The sequence below is a fragment of the Pimephales promelas genome, chromosome 10 (assembly GCF_988280905.1).
Source record: "Pimephales promelas chromosome 10, fPimPro1.hap1.1, whole genome shotgun sequence".
Taxonomy (NCBI): domain Eukaryota; kingdom Metazoa; phylum Chordata; class Actinopteri; order Cypriniformes; family Leuciscidae; genus Pimephales; species Pimephales promelas.
In genome coordinates, this window is record NC_142778.1 from 26,546,953 (window position 1) to 26,574,400 (window position 27,448).

Genomic DNA, 27,448 nt, shown 5'->3' on the forward strand with positions numbered 1-27,448 from the left:
TTTTAGTTTCGATATCTCAGCTCTGGAAGGGTCTAGAGCCTCCATTTTTGCACTCAGGTTTAAGTCTCATGGCCCTCTATCAGAATCCAGAGTTTTGAGAAGATTGGAGAAACTTAATTTTTCGCCCCAAAAAAAACAAAAAAAACGAAAGGGGTACCACTGTCGTTTTTTTTTTTTTTCAGGTAGAATTTTTGAGTTTCGATATCTCAGCTCTGGAAGGGTCTAGAGCCTCCATTTTTGCACTCAGGTTTAAGTCTCATGGCCCTCTATCAGAATCCAGAGTTTTGAGAAGATTGGAGAAACTTAATTTTTCACCCGAAAAAAAAAACGAAAGGGGTACCACTGTCATTTTTTTTTTCGGGTCGAATTTTTGAGTTACGATATCTCAGCTCTGGAAGGGTCTAGAGCCTCCATTTTTGCACTCAGGTTTAAGTCTCATGGCCCTCTATCAGAATCCAGAGTTTTGAGAAGATTGGAGAAACTTAATTTTTCGCCCAAAAAAAAAAAACGAAAGGGGTACCACTGTCGTTTTTTTTTCGGGTCGAATTTTTGAGTTTCGATATCTCAGCTCTGGAAGGGGCTAGAGCCTCCATTTTTGCACTCAGGTCTAAGTCTCATGGCCCTCTATCAGAATCCAGAGTTTTGGGAAGATTGGAGAAACTTAATTTTTTGCCCCAAAAAAAAACAACGTAAGGGGTACCACTGTCGTTTTTTTTTTTTCGGGCCCAATTTTTGAGTTTCGATATCTCAGCTCTGGAAGGGGCTAGAGCCTCCATTTTTGCACTCAGGTCTAAGTCTCATGGCCCTCTATCAGAATCCAGAGTTTTGGGAAGATTGGAGAAACTTAATTTTTCGCCCAAAAAAAAAAAAACGTAAGGGGTACCACTGTCGTTTTTTTTTCGGGCCCAATTTTTGAGTTTCGATATCTCAGCTCTGGAAGGGGCTAGAGCCTCCATTTTTGCACTCAGGTCTAAGTCTCATGGCCCTCTATCAGAATCCAGAGTTTTGGGAAGATTGGAGAAACTTAATTTTTCGCCCAAAAAAAAAAACGTAAGGGGTACCACTGTCGTTTTTTTTTCGGGCCCAATTTTTGAGTTTCGATATCTCAGCTCTGGAAGGGGCTAGAGCCTCAATTTTTGCACTCAGGTCTAAGTCTCATGGCCCTCTATCAGAATCCAGAGTTTTGGGAAGATTGGAGAAACTTAATTTTTCGCCCCAAAAAAAAAACGTAAGGGGTACCACTGTCGTTTTTTTTCGGGCCCAATTTTTGAGTTTCGATATCTCAGCTCTGGAAGGGGCTAGAGCCTCAATTTTTGCACTCAGGTCTAAGTCTCATGGCCCTCTATCAGAATCCAGAGTTTTGGGAAGATTGGAGAAACTTAATTTTTCGCCCAACAAAAAAAAACGTAAGGGGTACCACTGTCGTTTTTTTTTTTTCGGGCCCAATTTTTGAGTTTCGATATCTCAGCTCTGGAAGGGGCTAGAGCCTCCATTTTTGCACTCAGGTCTAAGTCTCATGGCCCTCTATCAGAATCCAGAGTTTTGGGAAGATTGGAGAAACTTAATTTTTCGCCCAAAAAAAAAACACGTAAGGGGTACCACTGTCGTTTTTTTTTCGGGCCCGATTTTTGAGTTTCGATATCTCAGCTCTGGAAGGGGCTAGAGCCTCCATTTTTGCACTCAGGTCTAAGTCGCATGGCCCTCTATCAGAATCCAGAGTTTTGGGAAGATTGGAGAAACTTAATTTTTCGCCCAAAAAAAAAAAACGTAAGGGGTACCACTGTCGTTTTTTTTTTCGGGCCCAATTTTTGAGTTTCGATATCTCAGCTCTGGAAGGGGCTAGAGCCTCCATTTTTGCACTCAGGTCTAAGTCTCATGGCCCTCTATCAGAATCCAGAGTTTTGGGAAGATTGGAGAAACTTAATTTTTCGCCCCAAAAAAAAAAACGTAAGGGGTACCACTGTCGTTTTTTTTTCGGGCCCAATTTTTGAGTTTCAATATCTCAGCTCTGGAAGGGGCTAGAGCCTCCATTTTTGCACTCAGGTCTAAGTCTCATGGCCCTCTATCAGAATCCAGAGTTTTGGGAAGATTGGTGAAACTTAATTTTTCGCCCAAAAAAAAAAACACGTAAGGGGTACCACTGTCGTTTTTTTTTCGGGCCCGATTTTTGAGTTTCGATATCTCAGCTCTGGAAGGGGCTAGAGCCTCCATTTTTGCACTCAGGTCTAAGTCTCATGGTCCTCTATCAGAATCCAGAGTTTTGGGAAGATTGGAGAAACTTAATTTTTCGCCCCCAAAAAAAAAACGTAAGGGGTACCACTGTCGTTTTTTTTCGGGCCCAATTTTTGAGTTTCGATATCTCAGCTCTGGAAGGGGCTAGAGCCTCAATTTTTGCACTCAGGTCTAAGTCTCATGGCCCTCTATCAGAATCCAGAGTTTTGGGAAGATTGGAGAAACTTAATTTTTCGCCCAACAAAAAAAAACGTAAGGGGTACCACTGTGGTTTTTTTTTTTTCGGGCCCAATTTTTGAGTTTCGATATCTCAGCTCTGGAAGGGGCTAGAGCCTCCATTTTTTCACTCAGGTCTAAGTCTCATGGCCCTCTATCAGAATCCAGAGTTTTGGGAAGATTGGAGAAACTTAATTTTTCGCCCAAAAAAAAAACACGTAAGGGGTACCACTGTCGTTTTTTTTTCGGGCCCGATTTTTGAGTTTCGATATCTCAGCTCTGGAAGGGGCTAGAGCCTCCATTTTTGCACTCAGGTCTAAGTCGCATGGCCCTCTATCAGAATCCAGAGTTTTGGGAAGATTGGAGAAACTTAATTTTTTTCGCCCAAAAAAAAAAACGTAAGGGGTACCACTGTCGTTTTTTTTTTCGGGCCCAATTTTTGAGTTTCGATATCTCAGCTCTGGAAGGGGCTAGAGCCTCCATTTTTGCACTCAGGTCTAAGTCTCATGGCCCTCTATCAGAATCCAGAGTTTTGGGAAGATTGGAGAAACTTAATTTTTCGCCCCAAAAAAAAAACGTAAGGGGTACCACTGTCGTTTTTTTTTCGGGCCCAATTTTTGAGTTTCGATATCTCAGCTCTGGAAGGGGCTAGAGCCTCCATTTTTGCACTCAGGTCTAAGTCTCATGGCCCTCTATCAGAATCCAGAGTTTTGGGAAGATTGGAGAAACTTAATTTTTCGCCCAAAAAAAAAAACACGTAAGGGGTACCACTGTCGTTTTTTTTTCGGGCCCGATTTTTGAGTTTCGATATCTCAGCTCTGGAAGGGGCTAGAGCCTCCATTTTTGCACTCAGGTCTAAGTCTCATGGCCCTCTATCAGAATCCAGAGTTTTGGGAAGATTGGAGAAACTTAATTTTTCGCCCAAAAAAAAAAAACGTAAGGGGTACCACTGTCGTTTTTTTTTTCGGGCCCAATTTTTGAGTTTCGATATCTCAGCTCTGGAAGGGGCTAGAGCCTCCATTTTTGCACTCAGGTCTAAGTCTCATGGCCCTCTATCAGATTCCAGAGTTTTGGGAAGATTGGAGAAACTTAATTTTTCGCCCAAAAAAAAAAAACGTAAGGGGTACCACTGTCGTTTTTTTTTCGGGCCCAATTTTTGAGTTTCGATATCTCAGCTCTGGAAGGGGCTAGAGCCTCCATTTTTGCACTCAGGTCTAAGTCTCATGGCCCTCTATCAGAATCCATAGTTTTGGGAAGATTGGAGAAACTTAATTTTTCGCCCAAAAAAAAAAAAAAAACGTAAGGGGTACCACTGTCGTTTTTTTTTTCGGGCCCAATTTTTGAGTTTCGATATCTCAGCTCTGGAAGGGGCTAGAGCCTCCATTTTTGCACTCAGGTCTAAGTCTCATGGCCCTCTATCAGAATCCAGAGTTTTGGGAAGATTGGAGAAACTTAATTTTTCGCCCAAAAAAAAAAAAACGTAAGGGGTACCACTGTCGTTTTTTTTTCGGGCCCAATTTTTGAGTTTCGATATCTCAGCTCTGGAAGGGTCTAGAGCCTCCATTTTTGCACTCAGGTCTAAGTCTCATGGCCCTCTATCAGAATCCAGAGTTTTGGGAAGATTGGAGAAACTTAATTTTTCGCCCAAAAAAAAAAAAACGTAAGGGGTACCACTGTCGTTTTTTTTTCGGGCCCAATTTTTGAGTTTCGATATCTCAGCTCTGGAAGGGGCTAGAGCCTCAATTTTTGCACTCAGGTCTAAGTCTCATGGCCCTCTATCAGAATCCAGAGTTTTGGGAAGATTGGAGAAACTTAATTTTTCGCCCAAAAAAAAAAACGTAAGGGGTACCACTGTCGTTTTTTTTTCGGGCCCAATTTTTGAGTTTCGATATCTCAGCTCTGGAAGGGGCTAGAGCCTCCATTTTTGCACTCAGGTCTAAGTCTCATGGCCCTCTATCAGAATCCAGAGTTTTGGGAAGATTGGAGAAACTTAATTTTTCGCCCAAAAAAAAAAAAACGTAAGGGGTACCACTGTCGTTTTTTTTTTCGGGCCCAATTTTTGAGTTTCGATATCTCAGCTCTGGAAGGGGCTAGAGCCTCCATTTTTGCACTCAGGTCTAAGTCTCATGGCCCTCTATCAGAATCCAGAGTTTTGGGAAGATTGGAGAAACTTAATTTTTCGCCCAAAAAAAAAAAAACGTAAGGGGTACCACTGTCGTTTTTTTTTCGGGCCCAATTTTTGAGTTTCGATATCTCAGCTCTGGAAGGGTCTAGAGCCTCCATTTTTGCACTCAGGTCTAAGTCTCATGGCCCTCTATCAGAATCCAGAGTTTGGGGAAGATTGGAGAAACTTAATTTTTCGCCCAAAAAAAAAAAACGTAAGGGGTACCACTGTCGTTTTTTTTTCGGGCCCAATTTTTGAGTTTCGATATCTCAGCTCTGGAAGGGGCTAGAGCCTCCATTTTTGCACTCAGGTCTAAGTCTCATGGCCCTCTATCAGAATCCAGAGTTTTGAGAAGATTGGAGAAACTTAATTTTTCGCCCAAACAAAAAAAAACGTAAGGGGTACCACTGTCGTTTTTTTTTCGGGCCCAATTTTTGAGTTTTGATATCTCAGCTCTGGAAGGGGCTAGAGCCTCCATTTTTGCACTCAGGTCTAAGTCTCATGGCCCTCTATCAGAATCCAGAGTTTTGAGAAGATTGGAGAAACTTAATTTTTCGCCCAAAAAAAAAAACGTAAGGGGTACCACTGTCGTTTTTTTTTCGGGCCCAATTTTTGAGTTTCGATATCTCAGCTCTGGAAGGGGCTAGAGCCTCCATTTTTGCACTCAGGTCTAAGTCTCATGGCTCTCTATCAGAATCCAGAGTTTTGGGAAGATTGGAGAAACTTAATTTTTCGCCCAAAAAAAAAAAACGTAAGGGGTACCACTGTCGTTTTTTTTTCGGGCCCAATTTTTGAGTTTCGATATCTCAACTCTGGAAGGGACTAGAGCCTCCATTTTTGCACTCAGGTCTAAGTCTCATGGCCCTCTATCAGAATCCAGAGTTTTGAGAAGATTGGAGAAACTTAATTTTTCGCCCAAAAAAAAAAAAACGTAAGGGGTACCACTGTCATTTTTTTTTCGGGCCCAATTTTTGAGTTTCGATATCTCAGCTCTGGAAGGGGCTAGAGCCTCCATTTTTGCACTCAGGTCTAAGTCTCATGGCCCTCTATCAGAATCCAGAGTTTTGGGAAGATTGGAGAAACTTAATTTTTCGCCCAAAAAAAAAAACGTAAGGGGTACCACTGTCGTTTTTTTTTCGGGCCCAATTTTTGAGTTTCAATATCTCAGCTCTGGAAGGGGCTAGAGCCTCCATTTTTGCACTCAGGTCTAAGTCTCATGGCCCTCTATCAGAATCCAGAGTTTTGGGAAGATTGGAGAAACTTAATTTTTCGCCCAACAAAAAAAAACGTAAGGGGTACCACTGTCGTTTTTTTTTCGGGCCCAATTTTTGAGTTTCGATATCTCAGCTCTGGAAGGGGCTAGAGCCTCCATTTTTGCACTCAGGTCTAAGTCTCATGGCCCTCTATCAGAATCCAGAGTTTTTGGGAAGATTGGAGAAACTTAATTTTTCGCCCAAAAAAAAAACCGTAAGGGGTACCACTGTCGTTTTTTTTTTTCGGGCCCAATTTTTGAGTTTCGATATCTCAGCTCTGGAAGGGGCTAGAGCCTCCATTTTTGCAATCAGGTCTAAGTCTCATGGCCCTCTATCAGAATCCAGAGTTTTTGGAAGATTGGAGAAACTTAATTTTTCGCCCAACAAAAAAAAACGTAAGGGGTACCACTGTCGTTTTTTTTTTCGGGCCCAATTTTTGAGTTTCGATATCTCAGCTCTGGAAGGGGCTAGAGCCTCCATTTTTGCACTCAGGTCTAAGTCTCATGGCCCTCTATCAGAATCCAGAGTTTTGGGAAGATTGGAGAAACTTAATTTTTTGCCCAACAAAAAAAAAAAACGTAAGGGGTACCACTGTCGTTTTTTTTTTCGGGCCCAATTTTTGAGTTTCGATATCTCAGCTCTGGAAGGGGCTAGAGCCTCCATTTTTGTACTCAGGTCTAAGTCTCATGGCCCTCTATCAGAATCCAGAGTTTTGGGAAGATTGGAGAAACTTAATTTTTCACACAAAAAAAAAAAAACGTAAGGGGTACCACTGTCGTTTTTTTTTCGGGCCCAATTTTTGAGTTTCGATATCTCAGCTCTGGAAGGGGCTAGAGCCTCCATTTTTGCACTCAGGTCTAAGTCTCATGGCCCTCTATCAGAATCCAGAGTTTTGGGAAGATTGGAGAAACGTAATTTTTCGCCCAAAAAAAAAAAAACGTAAGGGGTACCACTGTCGTTTTTTTTTTCGGGCCCAATTTTTGAGTTTCGATATCTCAGCTCTGGAAGGGGCTAGAGCCTCCATTTTTGTACTCAGGTCTAAGTCTCATGGCCCTCTATCAGAATCCAGAGTTTTGGGAAGATTGGAGAAACTTAATTTTTCACCCAAAAAAAAAAAAACGTAAGGGGTACCACTGTCGTTTTTTTTTTCGGGCCCAATTTTTGAGTTTCGATATCTCAGCTCTGGAAGGGGCTAGAGCCTCCATTTTTGCACTCAGGTCTAAGTCTCATGGCCCTCTATCAGAATCCAGAGTTTTGGGAAGATTGGAGAAACGTAATTTTTCGCCCAAAAAAAAAAAAAACGTAAGGGGTACCACTGTCGTTTTTTTTTTCGGGCCCAATTTTTTAGTTTCGATATCTCAGCTCTGGAAGGGGCTAGAGCCTCCATTTTTGCAATCAGGTCTAAGTCTCACGGCCCTCTATCAGAATCCAGAGTTTTGGGAAGATTGGAGAAACTTAATTTTTCGCCCAAAAAAAAAAAACCGTAAGGGGTACCACTGTCGTTTTTTTTTTCGGGCCCAATTTTTGAGTTTCGATATCTCAGCTCTGGAAGGGGCTAGAGCCTCCATTTTTGCACTCAGGTCTAAGTCTCATGGCCCTCTATCACAATCCAGAGTTTTGAGAAGATTGGAGAAACTTACTTTTCACCCGAAAAAAAAACGAAAGGGGTACCACTGTCGTTTTTTTTTCGGGTTGAATTTTTGAGTTTCGATATCTCAGCTCTGGAAGGGTCTAGAGCCTCCATTTTTGCACTCAGGTTTAAGTGTCATGGCCCTCTATCATAATCCAGAGTTTTGAGAAGATTGGAGAAACTTAATTTTTCACCCGAAAAAAAAAATGAAAGGGGTACCACTGTCGTTTTTTTTTTCGGGTCGAATTTTTGAGTTTCGATATCTCAGCTCTGGAAGGGTCTAGAGGCTCCATTTTTGCACTCAGGTTTAAGTCTCATGGCCCTCTATCATAATCCAGAGTTTTGAGAAGATTGGAGAAACTTAATTTTTCACCTGAAAAAACAAAAAACAAAAGGGGTACCACTGTCGTTTTTTTTTCGGGTCGAATTTTTGAGTTTCGATATCTCAGCTCTGGAAGGGTCTAGAGCCTCAATTTTTGCACTCAGGTTTAAGTCTCATGGCCCTCTATCATAATCCAGAGTTTTGAGAAGATTGGAGAAACTTAATTTTTCACCCGAAAAAAAAAAAACGAAAGGGGTACCACTGTCGTTTTTTTTTCGGGTCGAATTTTTGAGTTTCGATATCTCAGCTCTGGAAGGGGCTAGAGCCTCCATTTTTGCACTCAGGTCTAAGTCTCATGGCTCTCTATCAGAATCCAGAGTTTTGGGAAGATTGGAGAAACTTAATTTTTCGCCCAAAAAAAAAAAAATGTAAGGGGTACCACTGTCGTTTTTTTTTTTCGGGCCCAATTTTTGAGTTTCGATATCTCAGCTCTGGAAGGGGCTAGAGGCTCCATTTTTGCACTCAGGTCTAAGTCTCATGGCCCTCTATCATAATCCAGAGTTTTGAGAAGATTGGAGAAACTTAATTTTTCACCCGAAAAAACAAAAAAACAAAAGGGGTACCACTGTCGTTTTTTTTTCGGGTCGAATTTTTGAGTTTCGATATCTCAGCTCTGGAAGGGTCTAGAGTCTCAATTTTTGCACTCAGGTCTAAGTCTCATGGCCCTCTATCATAATCTAGAGTTTTGAGAAGATTGGAGAAACTTAATTTTTCACCCGAAAAAAAAAACGAAAGGGGTACCACTGTCGTTTTTTTTTCGGGTCGAATTTTTGAGTTTCGATATCTCAGCTCTGAAAGGGTCTAGAGCCTCCATTTTTGCACTCATGTTTAAGTCTCATGGCCCTCTATCATAATCCAGAGTTTTGAGAAGATTGGAGAAACTTAATTTTTCACCCGAAAAAAAAAACGAAAGGGGTACCACTGTCGTTTTTTTTTTCGGGTCGAATTTTTGAGTTTCGATATCTCCGCTCTGGAAGGGTCTAGAGCCTCCATTTTTGCACTCAGGTTTAAGTCTCATGGCCCTCTTTCAGAATCCAGAGTTTTGAGAAGATTGGAGAAACTTAATTTTTCGCCCCCAAAAAAAAAAACGAAAGTGGTACCACTGTCGTTTTTTTTTTCGGGTCGAATGTTTGAGTTTCGATATCTCAGCTCTGGAAGGGGCTAGAGCCTCCATTTTTGCACTCAGGTCTAAGTCTCATGGCCCTCTATCAGAATCCAGAGTTTTGGGAAGATTGGAGAAACTTAATTTTTCGCCCAAAAAAAAAAACGTAAGGGGTACCACTGTCGTTTTTTTTTCGGGCCCAATTTTTGAGTTTCGATTTCTCAGCTCTGGAAGGGGCTAGAGCCTCCATTTTTGCACTCAGGTCTAAGTCTCATGGCCCTCTATCAGAATCCAGAGTTTTGGGAAGATTGGAGAAACTTAATTTTTCGCCCAAAAAAAAAAAACGTAAGGGGTACCACTGTCGTTTTTTTTTTCGGGTCGAATTTTTGAGTTTCGATATCTCAGGTCTGGAAGGGTCTAGAGTCTCAATTTTTGCACTCAGGTTTAAGTCTCATGGCCCTCTATCATAATCCAGAGTTTTGAGAAGATTGGAGAAACTTAATTTTTCACCCGAAAAAAAAAACGAAAGGGGTACCACTGTCGTTTTTTTTTCGGGTCGAATTTTTGAGTTTCGATATCTCAGCTCTGAAAGGGTCTAGAGCCTCCATTTTTGCACTCATGTTTAAGTCTCATGGCCCTCTATCATAATCCAGAGTTTTGAGAAGATTGGAGAAACTTAATTTTTCACCCGAAAAAAAAAAACGAAAGGGGTACCACTGTCGTTTTTTTTTTTCGGGTCGAATTTTTGAGTTTCGATATCTCCGCTCTGGAAGGGTCTAGAGCCTCCATTTTTGCACTCAGGTTTAAGTCTCATGGCCCTCTTTCAGAATCCAGAGTTTTGAGAAGATTGGAGAAACTTAATTTTTCGCCCCAAAAAAAAAAAAAACGAAAGTGGTACCACTGTCGTTTTTTTTTTCGGGTCGAATGTTTGAGTTTCGATATCTCAGCTCTGGAAGGGGCTAGAGCCTCCATTTTTGCACTCAGGTCTAAGTCTCATGGCCCTCTATCAGAATCCAGAGTTTTGGGAAGATTGGAGAAACTTAATTTTTCGCCCAAAAAAAAAAACGTAAGGGGTACCACTGTCGTTTTTTTTTCGGGCCCAATTTTTGAGTTTCGATTTCTCAGCTCTGGAAGGGGCTAGAGCCTCCATTTTTGCACTCAGGTCTAAGTCTCATGGCCCTCTATCAGAATCCAGAGTTTTGGGAAGATTGGAGAAACTTAATTTTTCGCCCAAAAAAAAAAAACGTAAGGGGTACCACTGTCGGTTTTTTTTTCGGGCCCAATTTTTGAGTTTTGATATCTCAGCTCTGGAAGGGGCTAGAGCCTCTATTTTTGCACTCAGGTCTAAGTCTCATGGCCCTCTATCAGAATCCAGAGTTTTGGGAAGATTGGAGAAACTTAATTTTTCGCCCAAAAAAAAAAAACGTAAGGGGTACCACTGTCGTTTTTTTTCGGGCCCAATTTTTGAGTTTCGATATCTCAGCTCTGGAAGGGGCTAGAGCCTCCATTTTTGCACTCAGGTCTAAGTCTCATGGCCCTCTATCAGAATCCAGAGTTTTGGGAAGATTGGAGAAACTTAATTTTTCGCCCAAAAAAAAAAACGTAAGGGGTACCACTGTCGTTTTTTTTCGGGCCCAATTTTTGAGTTTCGATATCTCAGCTCTGGAAGGGGCTAGAGCCTCCATTTTTGCACTCAGGTCTAAGTCTCATGGCCCTCTATCAGAATCCAGAGTTTTGGGAAGATTGGAGAAACTTAATTTTTCGCCCAAAAAAAAAAAAACGTAAGGGGTACCACTGTCGTTTTTTTTTCGGGCCCAATTTTTGAGTTTCGATATCTCAGCTCTGGAAGGGGCTAGAGCCTCCATTTTTGCACTCAGGTCTAAGGCTGCGTCCAAAACCGCATACTCAATGAGTAGGTACTTAATTTCAATAAGTACTTACTCAACGAGCGCTAAAAGAGTAGGTACTTTATAGCCAAATCTCGTTGAGTATGAATGAGAACCGGACATCTGCCATGTTGACGTTATCATGTGACCTACTACGACGCGTTATCATCATATCACAAGCGCGAAGAAATGAACAGCGACACGTTTAATTCTTCTATCTATAAATATCTTGACATTGATGAAACTTTCTCATTTTGTTGTGGTATTGTTGAAGAAACAGCTGATATTTTTTTTTATTAAGAAACCCCCAAATCGTCACCTCTTGAATGTTGTTAATTTCTTTATTTTATACCCAAAACGTTTCTCCTTTAAGTTTTCCTCCTTTTCTTGATGAATTTACCTCGTTTCATGCCTCAGACCTATAACAACAACAACAAAACAACAAAATTTTTCATGTATTCTGAAGAACTATTAAAAAATATTTAGCCTTGTTATTGTTCCTTTTTCCTGTAGCCTATATGATGTACACAAACCAATGATCTTTATGTTTTCTGTTTTGTCATTATGACTGTTGTTGTAACTTTCCATGATCTTATATGTAATACGTTTATAAGTTTAAATTATGAGCGACAGGTGTACTAACACTTCATAACATCAGTGACTTGACAGCACAACCTAGAACAGTTTTCCTATGCGTTTATAATGTCTGCACAAAGGAGACGGGCAGCTGCTCGAAGATCTCTTTTGGAGAAAACTGTTGATTTTATACTCGAAAAATGTAAGTATCACTCCTTAAAAATTAATATTACCTCAGAATGAATTGCATTGTTAGCCCACCCCAAAACTTAAACAAAATAATAATATTAAATGCTGACCAATACTTAATTATATAACTTTTTTATATACTAAAAATATAACTTAATATAACAAGCAAAATGTAATTTGTTTTTGCATATGACAGTTATGCATGAATACATTTATATTCATAAATGCAGGGAAACATCTCAATTATCAGTCAATCGATGAATTAATGGATACATTAATTAAATAATTAAATGTTATATACTGACAACAATAATAAAAATGAATAAATGAGTAAAAGAACAAATAAAAGTAACCATCACAATAAACAAATGCATTATACAAGTCAACAACACATGAAACAAAGCTTTATTCAAACTACAAGCATGTATTTACAGCCGCTGAACACCACATCATGCCGACTCAACACAGCGGTTCCTATTCTGCAGCTTTATTCTGATGAATTCACCAGAGGGGACTGTGCCTTCTTCCCAGAGCTTGTTGTTGTGCTGCGCTTCACAATCTGAGGCAATAAGGGCAGGTGGAGAGATCGAGGGTCTCGTAAAGGCAGGTGGACAGATGGAGGGACTCATAAGGGCAGGTGGAGAGATGGAGGGACTCATCCATGGCACCACTTCCAGGATGCACCTCTGGGCTCCTCATCCTCAGTGCTCACACCAGTCTGCAGACATTTCAGATCCTACAAAAATGCACAAACATTATACAAAAGCAGTCATTTTAACACAATGTCATTTGATTTATCTATTAAAAATAACCTTACTTTATATTTGAGTAAAATCCCTAAAACAAATGCTGCCATCATCTTTCCTTGCAGGTCCTGCTCCACCACAAAAGCTATGAAGCAAATGCACAGAAATCAAGAATCAGAAAAGTGTTGTAATTTCTCTACTTGAATTTACAATAATTCAAATAAACTACAATTTAAGATTGAATAGATTTTGTTATCCATTTCTGTAGTATACTCACTCAAAGCCTTTGATGACAGCATTCAGCATCATGAGCCTCTCTCCACCGGATAAACACGCGTGTTCTTCTGTCCTTGTAACATACAGACAAGATTCACATTATGAGCTCAACACTGAATTTACATGCTGAGGTTGATGTGTTAACTCACTTTTAATCCAACTTAAATGATCCTTAATATATCAACACTAATAAGGGACAAATTAAATATAACATATTTAGTTACTTTATAGATTTGTTTATTTACCGTATTTACAGCACATTTGTCTAATGTAAGTAGTGTTGACAACAGTGAACTATCCTTCATAATAGCACACATAACGTTACATCACTCAGATGTATTTTTCATGTTGGGATGTGCTCATCTGCAATACTTAAACAATATTTTCATTTCAGATGTAAATAGACATTTTAAATAAGCGTGTTTAAGATGTAACGTTATATGGTTAGCTATGTAAATCCATTTTAGAAACTTACATGTAGCCTACTTACTGGAGCTCCCCTGTTTAACTAACTAATAAAACATGTGTTTACAGCAAAATCACAACTATACTATACTGTCTAAGTCCTTTAGACCTTCAACAGTTAAAACGTGTACTCTATAGTAGTTTAACACATACAATTTAAACACAAGGAACCGTGTTTACTCACATTTGAAATTCCCCTGCTTCGCTGATCTCCGCGATGTTGATAATGACGAATGCTTTCCCGTGGCCTCCTGGGATAGAAGAGTATCCATCGGATGAACACTCAAAAATCTTGGCGAAAGCAGGAGATCTTCCGGGAACTTCTCGCCTACTCTTTTATGAGTACTGAGGTTTCGGACATACTACTCCTTTCAAATACTGTTTTCCCCTACTATATAGTACGAAAGTAGGAATATTCGGACGTACTATAAGTATACGTATGCCCGAATCTCTGGTAAAACTCTGGTAATTCTCGCCTACTCTTTATGGATGCTAAGGATTCGGACATACTTATTCGCTCGCCTACTGCTTTTTCCCTACTATATAGTAGGGAAGTATGCGGTTTCGGACGCAGCCTAAGTCTCATGGCCCTCTATCAGAATCCAGAATTTTGGGAAGATTGGAGAAACTTAATTTTTCTCCCAAAAAAAAAAACCGTAAGGGGTACCACTGTCGTTTTTTTTTCGGTCCCAATTTTTGAGTTTCGATATCTCAGCTCTGGAAGGGGCTAGAGCCTCCATTTTTGCACTCAGGTCTAAGTCTCATGGCCCTCTATCAGAATCCAGAGTTTTGGGAAGATTGGAGAAACTTAATTTTTCTCCCAAAAAAAAAAAACCGTAAGGGGTACCACTGTCGTTTTTTTTTTCGGTCCCAATTTTTGAGTTTCGATATCTCAGCTCTGGAAGGGGCTAGAGCCTCCATTTTTGCACTCAGGTCTAAGTCTCATGGCCCTCTATAAGAATCCAGAGTTTTGGGAAGATTGGAGAAACTTAATTTTTTGCCCCAAAAAAAAAAACGTAAGGGGTACCACTGTCGTTTTTTTTTTTCGGGCCCAATTTTTGAGTTTCGATATCTCAGCTCTGGAAGGGGCTAGAGCCTCCATTTTTGCACTCAGGTCTAAGTCTCATGGCCCTCTTTCAGAATCCAGAGTTTTGGGAAGATTGGAGAAACTTAATTTTTCGCCCAAAAAAAAAAACGTAAGGGGTACCACTGTCGTTTTTTTTCGGGCCCAATTTTTGAGTTTCGATATCTCAGCTCTGGAAGGGGCTAGAGCCTCCATTTTTGCACTCAGGTCTAAGTCTCATGGCCCTCTATCAGAATCCAGAGTTTTGAGAAGATTGGAGAAACTTAATTTTTCGCCCAAAAAAAAAAACGTAAGGGGTACCACTGTCGTTTTTTTTTTCGGGCCCAATTTTTGAGTTTCGATATCTCAGCTCTGGAAGGGGCTAGAGCCTCCATTTTTGCACTCAGGTCTAAGTCTCATGGCCCTCTATCAGAATCCAGAGTTTTGGGAAGATTGGAGAAACTTAATTTTTCGCCCAAAAAAAAAAAAAAACGTAAGGGGTACCACTGTCGTTTTTTTTTCGGGCCCAATTTTTGAGTTTCGATATCTCAGCTCTGGAAGGGGCTAGAGCCTCCATTTTTGCACTCAGGTCTAAGTCTCATGGCCCTCTATCAGAATCCAGAGTTTTGGGAAGATTGGAGAAACTTAATTTTTCGCCCAAAAAAAAAAAAAACGTAAGGGGTACCACTGTCGTTTTTTTTTTCGGGCCCAATTTTTGAGTTTCGATATCTCAGCTCTGGAAGGGGCTAGAGCCTCCATTTTTGCACTCAGGTCTAAGTCTCATGGCCCTCTTTCAGAATCCAGAGTTTTGGGAAGATTGGAGAAACTTAATTTTTCGCCCAAAAAAAAAAAACGTAAGGGGTACCACTGTCGTTTTTTTTTCGGGCCCAATTTTTGAGTTTCGATATCTCAGCTCTGGAAGGGGCTAGAGCCTCCATTTTTGCACTCAGGTCTAAGTCTCATGGCCCTCTATCAGAATCCAGAGTTTTGAGAAGATTGGAGAAACTTAATTTTTCGCCCAAAAAAAAAAAAACGTAAGGGGTACCACTGTCGTTTTTTTTTTCGGGCCCAATTTTTGAGTTTCGATATCTCAGCTCTGGAAGGGGCTAGAGCCTCCATTTTTGCACTCAGGTCTAAGTCTCATGGCCCTCTATCAGAATCCAGAGTTTTGGGAAGATTGGAGAAACTTAATTTTTCGCCCAAAAAAAAAAACGTAAGGGGTACCACTGTCGTTTTTTTTTCGGGCCCAATTTTTGAGTTTCGATATCTCAACTCTGGAAGGGGCTAGAGCCTCCATTTTTGCACTCAGGTCTAAGTCTCATGGCCCTCTATCAGAATCCAGAGTTTTGGGAAAATTGGAGAAACTTAATTTTTCGCCCCAAAAAAAAAAAACGTAAGGGGTACCACTGTCGTTTTTTTTTTCGGGCCCAATTTTTGAGTTTCGATATCTCAGCTCTGGAAGGGGCTAGAGCCTCCATTTTTGCACTCAGGTCTAAGTCTCATGGCCCTCTATCAGAATCCAGAGTTTTGGGAAGATTGGAGAAACGTAATTTTTCGCCCAAAAAAAAAAACGTAAGGGGTACCACTGTCGTTTTTTTTTCGGGCCCAATTTTTGAGTTTCGATATCTCAACTCTGGAAGGGGCTAGAGCCTCCATTTTTGCACTCAGGTCTAAGTCTCATGGCCCTCTATCAGAATCCAGAGTTTTGGGAAAATTGGAGAAACTTAATTTTTCGCCGAAAAAAAAAAAACGTAAGGGGTACCACTGTCGTTTTTTTTTCGGGCCCAATTTTTGAGTTTCGATATCTCAGCTCTGGAAGGGGCTAGAGCCTCCATTTTTGCACTCAGGTCTAAGTCTCATGGCCCTCTATCAGAATCCAGAGTTTTGGGAAGATTGGAGAAACTTAATTTTTCGCCCAAAAAAAAAAACGTAAGGGGTACCACTGTCGTTTTTTTTTCGGGCCCAATTTTTGAGTTTCGATATCTCAGCTCTGGAAGGGGCTAGAGCCTCCATTTTTGCACTCAGGTCTAAGTCTCATGGCCCTCTATCAGAATCCAGAGTTTTGGGAAGATTGGAGAAACTTAATTTTTCGCCCAAAAAAAAAACGTAAGGGGTACCACTGTCGTTTTTTTTTCGGGCCCAATTTTTGAGTTTCGATATCTCAACTCTGGAAGGGGCTAGAGCCTCCATTTTTGCACTCAGGTCTAAGTCTCATGGCCCTCTATCAGAATCCAGAGTTTTGGGAAAATTGGAGAAACTTAATTTTTCGCCCAAAAAAAAAAAACGTAAGGGGTACCACTGTCGTTTTTTTTTCGGGCCCAATTTTTGAGTTTCGATATCTCAGCTCTGGAAGGGGCTAGAGCCTCCATTTTTGCACTCAGGTCTAAGTCTCATGGCCCTCTATCAGAATCCAGAGTTTTGGGAAGATTGGAGAAACTTAATTTTTCGCCCAAAAAAAAAAAACGTAAGGGGTACCACTGTCGTTTTTTTTTCGGGCCCAATTTTTGAGTTTCGATATCTCAGCTCTGGAAGGGGCTAGAGCCTCCATTTTTGCACTCAGGTCTAAGTCTCATGGCCCTCTATCAGAATCCAGAGTTTTGGGAAGATTGGAGAAACTTAATTTTTCGCCCGACAAAAAAAAACGTAAGGGGTACCACTGTCGTTTTTTTTTTCGGGCCCAATTTTTGAGTTTCGATATCTCAGCTCTGGAAGGGGCTAGAACCTCCATTTTTGCACTCAGGTCTAAGTCTCATGGCCCTCTATCAGAATCCAGAGTTTTGGGAAGATTGGAGAAACTTAATTTTTCGCCCAAAAAAAAAAAAAACGTAAGGGGTACCACTGTCGTTTTTTCTTCGGGCCCAATTTTTGAGTTTCGATATCTCAGCTCTGGAAGGGGCTAGAGCCTCCATTTTTGCACTCAGGTCTAAGTCTCATGGCCCTCTATCAGAATCCAGAGTTTTGGGAAGATTGGAGAAACTTAATTTTTCGCCCAACAAAAAAAAACGTAAGGGGTACCACTGTCGTTTTTTTTTCGGGCCCGATTTTTGAGTTTCGATATCTCAGCTCTGGAAGGGGCTAGAGCCTCCATTTTTGCACTCAGGTCTAAGTCTCATGGCCCTCTATCAGAATCCAGAGTTTTGGGAAGATTGGAGAAACTTAATTTTTCGCCCAAAAAAAAAAAACGTAAGGGGTACCACTGTCGTTTTTTTTTCGGGCCCAATTTTTGAGTTTCGATATCTCAGCTCTGGAAGGGGCTAGAGCCTCCATTTTTGCACTCAGGTCTAAGTCTCATGGCCCTCTATCAGAATCCAGAGTTTTGGGAAGATTGGAGAAACTTAATTTTTCGCCCAAAAAAAAAAAACGTAAGGGGTACCACTGTCGTTTTTTTTTCGGGCCCAATTTTTGAGTTTCGATATCTCAGCTCTGGAAGGGGCTAGAGCCTCCATTTTTGCACTCAGGTCTAAGTCTCATGGCCCTCTATCAGAATCCAGAGTTTTGGGAAGATTGGAGAAACTTAATTTTTCGCCCAAAAAAAAAAAACGTAAGGGGTACCACTGTCGTTTTTTTTTCGGGCCCAATTTTTGAGTTTCGATATCTCAGCTCTGGAAGGGGCTAGAGCCTCCATTTTTGCACTCAGGTCTAAGTCTCATGGCCCTCTATCAGAATCCAGAGTTTTGGGAAGATTGGAGAAACTTAATTTTTCGCCCAAAAAAAAAAACGTAAGGGGTACCACTGTCGTTTTTTTTAGGCCCAATTTTTGAGTTTCGATATCTCAGCTCTGGAAGGGGCTAGAGCCTCCATTTTTGCACTCAGGTTTAAGTCTCATGGCCCTCTATCAGAATCCAGAGTTTTGGGAAGATTGGAGAAACTTAATTTTTCGCCCAACAAAAAAAAAACGTAAGGGGTACCACTGTCGTTTTTTTTTCGGGCCCAATTTTTGAGTTTCGATATCTCAGCTCTGGAAGGGGCTAGAGCCTCCATTTTTGCACTCAGGTCTAAGTCTCATGGCCCTCTATCAGAATCCAGAGTTTTGGGAAGATTGGAGAAACTTAATTTTTCGCCCAAAAAAAAAAAACGTAAGGGGTACCACTGTCGTTTTTTTTTCGGGCCCAATTTTTGAGTTTCGACATCTCAGCTCTGGAAGGGGCTAGAGCCTCCATTTTTGCACTCAGGTCTAAGTCTCATGGCCCTCTATCAGAATCCAGAGTTTTGGGAAGATTGGAGAAACTTAATTTTTCGCCCAAAAAAAAAAAACGTAAGGGGTACCACTGTCGTTTTTTTTTCGGGCCCAATTTTTGAGTTTCGATATCTCAGCTCTGGAAGGGGCTAGAGCCTCCATTTTTGCAATCAGGTCTAAGTCTCACGGCCCTCTATCAGAATCCAGAGTTTTGGGAAGATTGGAGAAACTTAATTTTTCGCCCAAAAAAAAAAAACGTAAGGGGTACCACTGTCGTTTTTTTTCGGGCCCAATTTTTGAGTTTCGATATCTCAGCTCTGGAAGGGACTAGAGCCTCCATTTTTGCAATCAGGTCTAAGTCTCACGGCCCTCTATCACAATCCAGAGTTTTGGGAAGATTGGAGAAACTTAATTTTTCGCCCAAAAAAAAACAAAAACGTAAGGGGTACCACTGTCGTTTTTTTTTTTCGGGCCCAATTTTTGAGTTTCGATATCTCAGCTCTGGAAGGGTCTAGAGCCTCCATTTTTGCACTCAGGTCTAAGTCTCATGGCCCTCTATCACAATCCAGAGTTTTGGGAAGATTGGAGAAACTTAATTTTTCGCCCAAAAAAAAAAAACGTAAGGGGTACCACTGTCGTTTTTTTTTCGGGCCCAATTTTTGAGTTTCGATATCTCAGCTCTGGAAGGGGCTAGAGCCTCCATTTTTGCACTCAGGTCTAAGTCTCATGGCCCTCTATCAGAATCCAGAGTTTTGGGAAGATTGGAGAAACTTAATTTTTCGCCCAAAAAAAAAAAAACGTAAGGGGTACCACTGTCGTTTTTTTTTCGGGCCCAATTTTTGAGTTTCGATATCTCAGCTCTGGAAGGGGCTAGAGCCTCCATTTTTGCACTCAGGTCTAAGTCTCATGGCCCTCTTTCAGAATCCAGAGTTTTGGGAAGATTGGAGAAACTTAATTTTTCGCCCAAAAAAAAAAAACGTAAGGGGTACCACTGTCGTTTTTTTTTCGGGCCCAATTTTTGAGTTTCGATATCTCAGCTCTGGAAGGGGCTAGAGCCTCCATTTTTGCACTCAGGTCTAAGTCTCATGGCCCTCTATCAGAATCCAGAGTTTTGAGAAGATTGGAGAAACTTAATTTTTCGCCCAAAAAAAAAAAAACGTAAGGGGTACCACTGTCGTTTTTTTTTCGGGCCCAATTTTTGAGTTTCGATATCTCAGCTCTGGAAGGGGCTAGAGCCTCCATTTTTGCACTCAGGTCTAAGTCTCATGGCCCTCTATCAGAATCCAGAGTTTTGGGAAGATTGGAGAAACTTAATTTTTCACCCAAAAAAAAAAACGTAAGGGGTACCACTGTCGTTTTTTTTTTCGGGCCCAATTTTTGAGTTTCGATATCTCAACTCTGGAAGGGGCTAGAGCCTCCATTTTTGCACTCAGGTCTAAGTCTCATGGCCCTCTATCAGAATCCAGAGTTTTGGGAAAATTGGAGAAACTTAATTTTTCGCCCAAAAAAAAAAAACGTAAGGGGTACCACTGTCGTTTTTTTTTCGGGCCCAATTTTTGAGTTTCGATATCTCAGCTCTGGAAGGGGCTAGAGCCTCCATTTTTGCACTCAGGTCTAAGTCTCATGGCCCTCTATCAGAATCCAGAGTTTTGGGAAGATTGGAGAAACTTAATTTTTCGCCCAAAAAAAAAAAAACGTAAGGGGTACCACTGTCGTTTTTTTTTTCGGGCCCAATTTTTGAGTTTCGATATCTCAGCTCTGGAAGGGTCTAGAGCCTCCATTTTTGCACTCAGGTCTAAGTCTCATGGCCCTCTATCAGAATTCAGAGTTTTGGGAAGATTGGAGAAACTTAATTTTTCGCCCAAAAAAAAAAAACGTAAGGGGTACCACTGTCGTTTTTTTTTTCGGGCCCAATTTTTGAGTTTCGATATCTCAGCTCTGGAAGGGGCTAGAACCTCCATTTTTGCACTCAGGTCTAAGTCTCATGGCCCTCTATCAGAATCCAGAGTTTTGGGAAGATTGGAGAAACTTAATTTTTCGCCCAAAAAAAAAACACGTAAGGGGTACCACTGTCGTTTTTTCTTCGGGCCCAATTTTTGAGTTTCGATATCTCAGCTCTGGAAGGGGCTAGAGCCTCCATTTTTGCACTCAGGTCTAAGTCTCGTGGCCCTCTTTCAGAATCCAGAGTTTTGGGAAGATTGGAGAAACTTAATTTTTCGCCCAAAAAAAAAAACGTAAGGGGTACCACTGTCGTTTTTTTTTCGGGCCCAATTTTTGAGTTTCGATATCTCAGCTCTGGAAGGGGCTAGAGCCTCCATTTTTGCACTCAGGTCTAAGTCTCATGGCCCTCTATCAGAATCCAGAGTTTTGGGAAGATTGGAGAAACTTAATTTTTCGCCCAAAAAAAAAAACGTAAGGGGTACCACTGTCGTTTTTTTTTTGGGCCCAATTTTTGAGTTTCGATATCTCAACTCTGGAAGGGGCTAGAGCCTCCATTTTTGCACTCAGGTCTAAGTCTCATGGCCCTCTATCAGAATCCAGAGTTTTGGGAAAATTGGAGAAACTTAATTTTTCGCCCAAAAAAAAAAAACGTAAGGGGTACCACTGTCGTTTTTTTTTTCGGGCCCAATTTTTGAGTTTCGATATCTCAGCTCTGGAAGGGGCTAGAGCCTCCATTTTTGCACTCAGGTCTAAGTCTCATGGCCCTCTATCAGAATCCAGAGTTTTGGGAAGATTGGAGAAACTTAATTTTTCGCCCAAAAAAAAAAAAACGTAAGGGGTACCACTGTCGTTTTTTTTTTCGGGCCCAATTTTTGAGTTTCGATATCTCAGCTCTGGAAGGGGCTAGAGCCTCCATTTTTGCACTCAGGTCTAAGTCTCATGGCCCTCTATCAGAATCCAGAGTTTTGGGAAGATTGGAGAAACTTAATTTTTCGCCCAAAAAAAAAAAAAACGTAAGGGGTACCACTGTCGTTTTTTTTTCGGGCCCAATTTTTGAGTTTCAATATCTCAGCTCTGGAAGGGGCTAGAGCCTCCATTTTTGCACTCAGGTCTAAGTCTCATGGCCCTCTTTCAGAATCCAGAGTTTTGGGAAGATTGGAGAAACTTAATTTTTCGCCCAAAAAAAAAAAACGTAAGGGGTACCACTGTCGTTTTTTTTTCGGGCCCAATTTTTGAGTTTCAATATCTCAACTCTGGAAGGGGCTAGAGCCTCCATTTTTGCACTCAGGTCTAAGTCTCATGGCCCTCTATCAGAATCCAGAGTTTTGGGAAGATTGGAGAAACTTAATTTTTCGCCCAAAAAAAAAAACGTAAGGGGTACCACTGTCGTTTTTTTTTCGGGCCCAATTTTTGAGTTTCGATATCTCAGCTCTGGAAGGGGCTAGAGCCTCCATTTTTGCACTCAGGTTTAAGTCTCATGGCCCTCTATCAGAATCCAGAGTTTTGAGAAGATTGGAGAAACTTAATTTTTCGCCCAAAAAAAAAAAAACGTAAGGGGTACCACTGTCGTTTTTTTTTCGGGCCCAATTTTTGAGTTTCGATATCTCAGCTCTGGAAGGGGCTAGAGCCTCCATTTTTGCACTCAGGTCTAAGTCTCATGGCCCTCTATCAGAATCCAGAGTTTTGGGAAGATTGGAGAAACTTAATTTTTCGCCCAAAAAAAAAAAAAACGTAAGGGGTACCACTGTCGTTTTTTTTTTCGGGCCCAATTTTTGAGTTTCGATATCTCAGCTCTGGAAGGGGCTAGAGCCTCCATTTTTGCACTCAGGTAAGTCTCATGGCCCTCTATCAGAATCCAGAGTTTTGGGAAGATTGGAGAAACTTAATTTTTCGCCCAAAAAAAAAAAAACGTAAGGGGTACCACTGTCGTTTTTTTTTCGGGCCCAATTTTTGAGTTTCGATATCTCAGCTCTGGAAGGGGCTAGAGCCTCCATTTTTGCACTCAGGTCTAAGTCTCATGGCCCTCTATCAGAATCCAGAGTTTTGGGAAGATTGGAGAAACTTAATTTTTCGCCCAAAAAAAAAAACGTAAGGGGTACCACTGTCGTTTTTTTTTTGGGCCCAATTTTTGAGTTTCGATATCTCAACTCTGGAAGGGGCTAGAGCCTCCATTTTTGCACTCAGGTCTAAGTCTCATGGCCCTCTATCAGAATCCAGAGTTTTGGGAAAATTGGAGAAACTTAATTTTTCGCCCAAAAAAAAAAAACGTAAGGGGTACCACTGTCGTTTTTTTTTTCGGGCCCAATTTTTGAGTTTCGATATCTCAGCTCTGGAAGGGGCTAGAGCCTCCATTTTTGCACTCAGGTCTAAGTCTCATGGCCCTCTATCAGAATCCAGAGTTTTGGGAAGATTGGAGAAACTTAATTTTTCGCCCAAAAAAAAAAAAAACGTAAGGGGTACCACTGTCGTTTTTTTTTTCGGGCCCAATTTTTGAGTTTCGATATCTCAGCTCTGGAAGGGGCTAGAGCCTCCATTTTTGCACTCAGGTCTAAGTCTCATGGCCCTCTATCAGAATCCAGAGTTTTGGGAAGATTGGAGAAACTTAATTTTTCGCCCAAAAAAAAAAAAACGTAAGGGGTACCACTGTCGTTTTTTTTTCGGGCCCAATTTTTGAGTTTCAATATCTCAGCTCTGGAAGGGGCTAGAGCCTCCATTTTTGCACTCAGGTCTAAGTCTCATGGCCCTCTTTCAGAATCCAGAGTTTTGGGAAGATTGGAGAAACTTAATTTTTCGCCCAAAAAAAAAAAACGTAAGGGGTACCACTGTCGTTTTTTTTTCGGGCCCAATTTTTGAGTTTCAATATCTCAACTCTGGAAGGGGCTAGAGCCTCCATTTTTGCACTCAGGTCTAAGTCTCATGGCCCTCTATCAGAATCCAGAGTTTTGGGAAGATTGGAGAAACTTAATTTTTCGCCCAAAAAAAAAAACGTAAGGGGTACCACTGTCGTTTTTTTTTCGGGCCCAATTTTTGAGTTTCGATATCTCAGCTCTGGAAGGGGCTAGAGCCTCCATTTTTGCACTCAGGTTTAAGTCTCATGGCCCTCTATCAGAATCCAGAGTTTTGAGAAGATTGGAGAAACTTAATTTTTCGCCCAAAAAAAAAAAACGTAAGGGGTACCACTGTCGTTTTTTTTTCGGGCCCAATTTTTGAGTTTCGATATCTCAGCTCTGGAAGGGGCTAGAGCCTCCATTTTTGCACTCAGGTCTAAGTCTCATGGCCCTCTATCAGAATCCAGAGTTTTGGGAAGATTGGAGAAACTTAATTTTTCGCCCAAAAAAAAAAAAAAAACGTAAGGGGTACCACTGTCGTTTTTTTTTTCGGGCCCAATTTTTGAGTTTCGATATCTCAGCTCTGGAAGGGGCTAGAGCCTCCATTTTTGCACTCAGGTAAGTCTCATGGCCCTCTATCAGAATCCAGAGTTTTGGGAAGATTGGAGAAACTTAATTTTTCGCCCAAAAAAAAAAAACGTAAGGGGTACCACTGTCGTTTTTTTTTCGGGCCCAATTTTTGAGTTTCGATATCTCAGCTCTGGAAGGGGCTAGAGCCTCCATTTTTTGCACTCAGGTCTAAGTCTCATGGCCCTCTTTCAGAATCCAGAGTTTTGGGAAGATTGGAGAAACTTAATTTTTCGCCCAAAAAAAAAAAACGTAAGGGGTACCACTGTCGTTTTTTTTTCGGGCCCAATTTTTGAGTTTCGATATCTCAGCTCTGGAAGGGGCTAGAGCCTCCATTTTTGCACTCAGGTCTAAGTCTCATGGCCCTCTATCAGAATCCAGAGTTTTGAGAAGATTGGAGAAACTTAATTTTTCGCCCAAAAAAAAAAAAACGTAAGGGGTACCACTGTCGTTTTTTTTTTCGGGCCCAATTTTTGAGTTTCAATATCTCAGCTCTGGAAGGGGCTAGAGCCTCCATTTTTGCACTCAGGTCTAAGTCTCATGGCCCTCTATCAGAATCCAGAGTTTTGGGAAGATTGGAGAAACTTAATCTTTCGCCCAAAAAAAAAAACGTAAGGGGTACCACTGTCGTTTTTTTTTCGGGCCCAATTTTTGAGTTTCGATATCTCAACTCTGGAAGGGGCTAGAGCCTCCATTTTTGCACTCAGGTCTAAGTCTCATGGCCCTCTATCAGAATCCAGAGTTTTGGGAAAATTGGAGAAACTTAATTTTTCGCCCAAAAAAAAAAAACGTAAGGGGTACCACTGTCGTTTTTTTTTTCGGGCCCAATTTTTGAGTTTCGATATCTCAGCTCTGGAAGGGGCTAGAGCCTCCATTTTTGCACTCAGGTCTAAGTCTCATGGCCCTCTATCAGAATCCAGAGTTTTGGGAACATTGGAGAAACTTAATTTTTCGCCCAAAAAAAAAAACGTAAGGGGTACCACTGTCGTTTTTTTTTCGGGCCCAATTTTTGAGTTTCGATATCTCAGCTCTGGAAGGGGCTAGAGCCTCCATTTTTGCACTCAGGTTTAAGTCTCATGGCCCTCTATCAGAATCCAGAGTTTTGGGAAGATTGGAGAAACTTAATTTTTCGCCCCCCCAAAAAAAAACGTAAGGGGTACCACTGTCGTTTTTTTTTCGGGCCCAATTTTTGAGTTTCAATATCTCAGCTCTGGAAGGGGCTAGAGCCTCCATTTTTGCACTCAGGTCTAAGTCTCATGGCCCTCTATCAGAATCCAGAGTTTTGGGAAGATTGGAGAAACTTAATTTTTCGCCCAACAAAAAAAAACGTAAGGGGTACCACTGTCGTTTTTTTTTTCGGGCCCAATTTTTGAGTTTCGATATCTCAGCTCTGGAAGGGGCTAGAACCTCCATTTTTGCACTCAGGTCTAAGTCTCATGGCCCTCTATCACAATCCAGAGTTTTGGGAAGATTGGAGAAACTTAATTTTTCGCCCAAAAAAAAAAAACGTAAGGGGTACCACTGTCGTTTTTTTTTCGGGCCCAATTTTTGAGTTTCAATATCTCAACTCTGGAAGGGGCTAGAGCCTCCATTTTTGCACTCAGGTCTAAGTCTCATGGCCCTCTATCAGAATCCAGAGTTTTGGGAAGATTGGAGAAACTTAATTTTTCGCCCAAAAAAAAAAACGTAAGGGGTACCACTGTCGTTTTTTTTTCGGGCCCAATTTTTGAGTTTCGATATCTCAGCTCTGGAAGGGGCTAGAGCCTCCATTTTTGCACTCAGGTTTAAGTCTCATGGCCCTCTATCAGAATCCAGAGTTTTGAGAAGATTGGAGAAACTTAATTTTTCGCCCAAAAAAAAAAAAACGTAAGGGGTACCACTGTCGTTTTTTTTTCGGGCCCAATTTTTGAGTTTCGATATCTCAGCTCTGGAAGGGGCTAGAGCCTCCATTTTTGCACTCAGGTCTAAGTCTCATGGCCCTCTATCAGAATCCAGAGTTTTGGGAAGATTGGAGAAACTTAATTTTTCGCCCAAAAAAAAAAACGTAAGGGGTACCACTGTCGTTTTTTTTTCGGGCCCAATTTTTGAGTTTCGATATCTCAGCTCTGGAAGGGGCTAGAGCCTCCATTTTTGCACTCAGGTTTAAGTCTCATGGCCCTCTATCAGAATCCAGAGTTTTGGGAAGATTGGAGAAACTTAATTTTTCGCCCCCCAAAAAAAAAACGTAAGGGGTACCACTGTCGTTTTTTTTTCGGGCCCAATTTTTGAGTTTCGATATCTCAGCTCTGGAAGGGGCTAGAGCCTCCATTTTTTGCACTCAGGTCTAAGTCTCATGGCCCTCTTTCAGAATCCAGAGTTTTGGGAAGATTGGAGAAACTTAATTTTTCGCCCAAAAAAAAAAAACGTAAGGGGTACCACTGTCGTTTTTTTTTTCGGGCCCAATTTTTGAGTTTCGATATCTCAGCTCTGGAAGGGGCTAGAGCCTCCATTTTTGCACTCAGGTCTAAGTCTCATGGCCCTCTATCAGAATCCAGAGTTTTGAGAAGATTGGAGAAACTTAATTTTTCGCCCAAAAAAAAAAAAACGTAAGGGGTACCACTGTCGTTTTTTTTTTTCGGGCCCAATTTTTGAGTTTCAATATCTCAGCTCTGGAAGGGGCTAGAGCCTCCATTTTTGCACTCAGGTCTAAGTCTCATGGCCCTCTATCAGAATCCAGAGTTTTGGGAAGATTGGAGAAACTTAATTTTTCGCCCAAAAAAAAAAAACGTAAGGGGTACCACTGTCGTTTTTTTTTCGGGCCCAATTTTTGAGTTTCAATATCTCAACTCTGGAAGGGGCTAGAGCCTCCATTTTTGCACTCAGGTCTAAGTCTCATGGCCCTCTATCAGAATCCAGAGTTTTGGGAAGATTGGAGAAACTTAATTTTTCGCCCAAAAAAAAAAAACGTAAGGGGTACCACTGTCGTTTTTTTTTCGGGCCCAATTTTTGAGTTTCGATATCTCAGCTCTGGAAGGGGCTAGAGCCTCCATTTTTGCACTCAGGTTTAAGTCTCATGGCCCTCTATCAGAATCCAGAGTTTTGAGAAGATTGGAGAAACTTAATTTTTCGCCCAAAAAAAAAAAAACGTAAGGGGTACCACTGTCGTTTTTTTTTCGGGCCCAATTTTTGAGTTTCGATATCTCAGCTCTGGAAGGGGCTAGAGCCTCCATTTTTGCACTCAGGTCTAAGTCTCATGGCCCTCTATCAGAATCCAGAGTTTTGGGAAGATTGGAGAAACTTAATTTTTCGCCCAAAAAAAAAACGTAAGGGGTACCACTGTCGTTTTTTTTTCGGGCCCAATTTTTGAGTTTCGATATCTCAACTCTGGAAGGGGCTAGAGCCTCCATTTTTGCACTCAGGTCTAAGTCTCATGGCCCTCTATCAGAATCCAGAGTTTTGGGAAAATTGGAGAAACTTAATTTTTCGCCCAAAAAAAAAAAACGTAAGGGGTACCACTGTCGTTTTTTTTTTCGGGCCCAATTTTTGAGTTTCGATATCTCAGCTCTGGAAGGGGCTAGAGCCTCCATTTTTGCACTCAGGTCTAAGTCTCATGGCCCTCTATCAGAATCCAGAGTTTTGGGAAAATTGGAGAAACTTAATTTTTCGCCCAACAAAAAAAAACGTAAGGGGTACCACTGTCGTTTTTTTTTTCGGGC

At 41.2% G+C, this 27,448-nt stretch overlaps 1 long non-coding RNA gene across 1 annotated transcript; it reads right to left on the bottom strand.

Moving 5' to 3' along the window:
- Positions 1 to 12,003: 12,003 nt before the first annotated feature.
- Positions 12,004 to 13,583, bottom strand: LOC148977418 (uncharacterized). Its single transcript, XR_016145452.1, has 3 exons — positions 12,654 to 13,583; positions 12,448 to 12,521; positions 12,004 to 12,366 (listed from the first exon to the last, which is right to left on the bottom strand). It is a non-coding gene; the product is annotated as an uncharacterized LOC148977418 (long non-coding RNA).
- Between the last annotated feature and the right edge of the window lie 13,865 nt (positions 13,584 to 27,448).